This window comes from Crinia signifera, chromosome 6 (assembly GCF_055691185.1).
Source record: "Crinia signifera chromosome 6, ASM5569118v1, whole genome shotgun sequence".
Classification (NCBI taxonomy): Eukaryota; Metazoa; Chordata; class Amphibia; order Anura; family Myobatrachidae; genus Crinia; species Crinia signifera.
Genome location: NC_139222.1, coordinates 72,120,133 through 72,125,791, shown reverse-complemented (window position 1 = coordinate 72,125,791; position 5,659 = coordinate 72,120,133).

Below are 5,659 nucleotides of genomic sequence, written 5' to 3'. Positions count from 1 at the left end.
AGTGATAAGGGAGGAAGAGGGAGCCAGAGGAGGAGTGGCCCATGGCAACCAATCAGCATTGAAGTACCATCTATAATTAGCATAATATAAAATGATACAGAGCAGCTGATTGGTTGCCATGTACCACTTCTCCTCTGGCTCACTTCTCCTCCCTTATCACTGCTTCATACATCTACCTCAATCTGGGGTTACGGTTACCACTGTAGATTTCTTGTACCTCTAACACTCCCTGATGCATTTAGACTTGATGGAGTCTTTGTCAATAGCCTAAGCAAACCATTTGGAAACAGGATAATAAATGCACATTTCCTTAATCGCTTGAATCGATTGTAGGTGACTCATGAAGTACCCACTATGCTCTCACAGTAGTGTGTTGATCACAGAAGTATACCGCAGCATTTATTTGCCTATGACACAAAGTTTTTTTTTTTGTTTTGTTTTTTACTTTCTAAAAGGACCAGAACATGACCAATGGCAAACTAATAGGTGGGTTACAATGAGGTCCAGATATGACATGACAGGGATAATGTGACAACCCATGATAGTCTATTCAAAAATGGTACAATGCATTATTAGAGGATCCATAGAAAACCAAATTTAACACCCTAGAATTCCTACTGTTGCTTCCTATGACTTTATGGCCTCCTGTTCTCAATGGTCTTGGTGAGGATAAATGCAGGAGAGAAACAGTAGCACCTCCAGACAAAGGGACAGATTCCTTATACAGAATGTCTTCCCACTGATGTGTTTAGTGTGATGAAGCCGGTTACTGTGGTTTTAAAAACCCTCAGTTCTTTGAGATAACCTAACAAATATTTATTCTTTAAACATACCCACCAAAGCTTTCTAGCAAAGTGAATTGTGACAACATGGAATACTTTTTTTGGGTGAACCTGAAATTTTCTGGCACATTATGCTATGCCCAGCAACATGTGCACACACGGACATCGCATAAGCCAGTATTATGGATGTGATATGGTCACTAGGCAATGCTTAAACAACTATTACAATAAATGTCTCTATATTACCCAATGCCCAAGGGTGAAATGTAATCACTGCTAAGTGCCCTGTAAAGCCCTATTAACAGTATAAATCATGCATCACCTCTTTTCATCTTTTAAACATTATGCTCTTGGTTGCACAGCAGCTACAGGATCTTCTATTTAATCATGCGGAACTGTACAACTTGTGGCTGGAGGTTATTGAATAGCATTTTATTCACTGTTACATCTTAACCAAGTGCTTTATTACATTTCATAAAATGGGACTTGTATACCAATCAGTTTCTTTTAATATGTTTCCTTTTGAACAAAGAAAGATAAATTCAAGATAGATTTATAGATTTACTTGGTATTTAATGGTCATTATTCATTTCTAAGTCTCCTGGAGTTCTCTGCTGCTTTTTACACTGATTGCTCCTACAAATACTAAATTCTCTAGATCCGATCCTATCATCCTACTAGTCAAATAATCTTATTTTGTCCTTGATCTTGAAAATGATGTGTGCAGGTGTTCTTATTGCAGAGTTGCTGTTTATAGGCAGACACCAGTGGATGACTCAAACTATGAGCACTGAGTTACTTTACCATTGGTGGTGGTTTATAGAAAGTAACAAGTACAGCTAGGGTTGCCACCTCTCCCGGATTTCCGGGGTTCTCCTTTCTGGAGGCTTTTCCTGTCTAACGAATTCTGGGAATCTCCCGGAATCTGGGTTTCTAAAAAAGCCTCCAGGCTTGCCTTCAGCCCACCACTGCCTCACCCCCCTTTAGTGCGTGCTGCCGCTGCGGTCCTGTGGAGCGAGTTGCCCATCAAATGCACTTGCGCATCTCACGAGTGTTTGTCTGCAGGCCCAACACTGGACAGGAGGTGTGTCAGGGGCACCACTTGAGGGTGATCTTGAGGCCTGTGGCTGCCGCTTGCAGTGCAGTGGCCTCTGCTTCATCCGTAAGTCCTGACCAGCTGCAGTGCTGTGGCCACTCTATGGCGGCTGGTCAGACAGTCCTCCTGCCGCCGCTGCCAGAGACCATGCCCACTTTTTCTGAATAGGCCATGCCCACTTCTCCCATACCGGGAGTGCGCACGCATTATTATGAGGTGGGTGGGGATCTCCAGGAATCGATGAGTGAGGTGGCAAACCTAGTTACAGCTGTACCCGCTGTTAAACACTGGTTCTCATGGAGCAGAGCAGGGTGTCATACAGCTCACAAGCTGGTGAATGTATTGTAGGCAATGTATAGAATAGCAGGTACACTTGAATTATTGGGAGTGGTAGATAATTGTAGGTCTCTTTAGAGCAGGCATGTCCAGCTGTTGTGAAACTACAAGTCCCATCATGCCTTGCCATAGTTTTGCTATTAGGGAATGCTAAAACTATGGCAAGGCATGCTGGGATGTGTAGTTTCACAACATCTGGAGGGCCACAGTTTGGACATGCCTGCTTTAGAGGCTTGTGGAAGACCTGTATCGTTAACTGTGATGCTGTATCATAGTGATCTCAGTGGCCATCTTGGTATAGGGCATGAAGCTTCCCTGGAGAACACGAAGACTACAGTCTACACATAAGCATTTTGCTCCATTACATTCCTGCAATCTTTTTCTCAGCCATCTGTCCTTTTTTGCCTATACCATCTTGCCTGAAAAACTACAGTAATACATTTATTTGGATTTTGTATCCTCTCTGGAAGGATGATTCTCAAATGGAATTATCCGCTCTGAATTGCTCACTACTGAATGTACTCTTATCACCTCTTTATAGTTCAGAAGCCTAGTTATCAAAGCACTGCAAAGTGATCACCAGTTCTACTTTACTAATGTCAAAATGCCAGGTCTGCACCTGATCAATTCCCAAGAAAAACGAAGTTCCATTCTCAGTGGGGATCTCAATAAAACAATATATACATTATATATGATTAAGTCTAGACATTGTTACGGCATTTAATTTCACATGTCATAAATCAAACATCAAGGGTAAAATTGAAAACACCAGTAGGAACCATATCCAATTGTATAAAATACCCAATATGTTTAAAAAGGCTGCAAGAATACAGGGTGTGCGCATCACTCAGGTGGTATAGGACAATATTCCGGGGGCCAAATGTAATAGGGTGAGAGTTTCAGAAAGTGAGAGATTTTGGGAGAGTTTTCCCATGTTTTTTAAAGCAGCAATCAATTACATGGCCAAATCAACCTGGGTTTGCAGTGTAATTGATTGCTGCTTTAAAAAACATGGGAAAACTCTCCCAAAATCTCTCACTTTCTGAAACTCTCACACTATTACATTTGGCCCCTGGTGCGTTTCTCAGAATATGTGACAACTGGGGATGTTGGGCTGGATTTCATAGAACACATTCAACTCCAACTTTTTACTCAGATCTGTTCTATTAGTCCATGCACAATCTTGGTGCATTTTAAATTAGGGATGTGCACCGGCCACTTTTCGGGTTTTGGGTTCTGATTACCATGAGGTTTTGGGTTCTAATGGGTTTTGGCAAAACACCTCCTAAGTGTTTTGTGTTTGGATTTTTTGGGTTTTGGGTTCTGATTTTTTTTGTTAAAAAAGCATAAAAACTGCTTTTTTTTGCTCCTACGCTATATTAGCCTCAATAACATTCATTTCCACTCATTTCCAGTCTATTCTTAACACCTCACACCTCACAATATTATTTTTAGGGCAAAAGGTTGCACCGAGGTAGCTGGATAACTATGCTAAGCCAAACAAGGCACAAACACGTGGCTCATGCAAAAGTGGCACTGCAGCAGTAGATACAGCAGTACTAGGCACCAGATAGGTAGATACGGCAGTACTAGTAGGCACCAGACAGGTAAATACAGCAGTACTAGGCAACAGACAGGTAGATAAGATAGTAATAGGCACTAGGCACCAGACAGGTAGATACGTCAGCAATACTAGTATTGTGCCCAGCAGAATTTATAATAATTAATTTTATTATTAGGTACTGCTTGGCAGTGGCACACAGTGCACCAGCAGCATGAAATTATTTTTTACAGTCCCACACAGCACAAGTATTATTTTTTAATTAAATTAGATATAGCAGCCTAGTATGTAGTTGTACTACTAGGTAGGTAGGTACACTTAGGCAGTAACACTGCCTAAGTGTAAATAATACTGGCAACCTCTATTCACAGTATTCAGTGCAGGCAGCACCAGTGGACTATATATAATTCAATTAAGTATTAATAATATAGCAGCCTAGTAGGTAGAGAAAATAAACTACTAGGTAGGCAGGAAGGCAGGCAGTAGCACTGCCAGTGGTCACCACAAAAGGTAGTTATATTACACACCACCAGTAGCTTTATGCAGTGCACCAGCAGAATTTATAATAATTAATTTTTTTATTAGGTACTGCTTGGCAGTGGCACTCAGTGGCACACATCAGTGCACCAGCAGCATGGAATTATTTTTTACAGTCCCACACAGCACAAGTATTATTTTTTAATTAAATTATATATACCTGTAGCAGCCTAGTATGTACTAGGTAGGTACACTAGGTAGGCAGTAGCACTGCCAGTGGCAACAGTGGACTAAGTAACTAAATAATACTGGCAGACTGAGTCATAACTACTTTTTTGCGCCCCCCCCCCCCCCCCCCCCGCCGGACATTTCCGGCGCACCCCCCCCCCCCCCCCCCCCCCCCGAAATATTAACCCCCCTCCTTACCCGTTCCCATATCCGCCGGCGCTTCTGCCTCTAACCCGACACGCAGATCTGTGTCGGGTGACGGGCGGTCCCCGGCTCCGGCTGCAGTGCTAATATAATAACAGACACTCGGAAAATGGCTGCCCCCATACAGCATTATGGGGGCAGCCATTTTCCGAGTGTCTCTTATTATATTAGCACTGCAGCCGGAGCCGGGGACCGCCCGTCACCTGACACAGATCTGCGTGTCGGGTTAGAGGCAGCGGCGCCGGCGGCAATGGGGTAAGGAGGGGGAGGACAGGAGTCGGGAGCCGGGACCAGGCGGTAACTATAGTCCCACAGACCCCCCAGGCGCCCACACCTGCCTAGCACCTCCCCGCCACCGCGGGGGCTGCGGGACTATAGTTACGCCAGTGCTGGCAGATTCAGTGCAGGCAGCACCAGTGGACTATATATAATATAATTAATTATTCATATAATATATATTACAGCACAGCACCAGAGGTAGGCCCCAGCACAGAGGAGACAGTAGTACTACAGTTAGACTGTCCTCCTTGCTAGGGAGAGCCCACCCTAAGCAGAGAGGAGAACAGAGTACACAGCAGCACTGAGGGAGACAGCCCCAGCGAATAAAATAATTACAGCACAGCACACCAGAGGTAGACCACACAGAGGAGACAGTAGTACTACAAGTACACAGTTAGACTACACAGCAGCACTGAGAGACAGCCCCAGTGAATAAAAAATATTGCATTCAAGGTCAAGCTCAAGTTTAAGCCCCAGCAGCAGCACCAACACACCCTCTCCCAACCCACTACTAGACTTGCGAAATCCGGTGCCGGGAGATGACGTTCTGACCACGCGGACGGACCCGAGTCAGGCGGAAATCTCCGAGCGCTGCACGGAACCGGGCTCGGAATGATGACGTTCGTGGGGGCTCGGATCTCTGGAATCCGAGTCTGCACATCTCTATTTTAAATGAGCAACTACAGTATAAAGGTG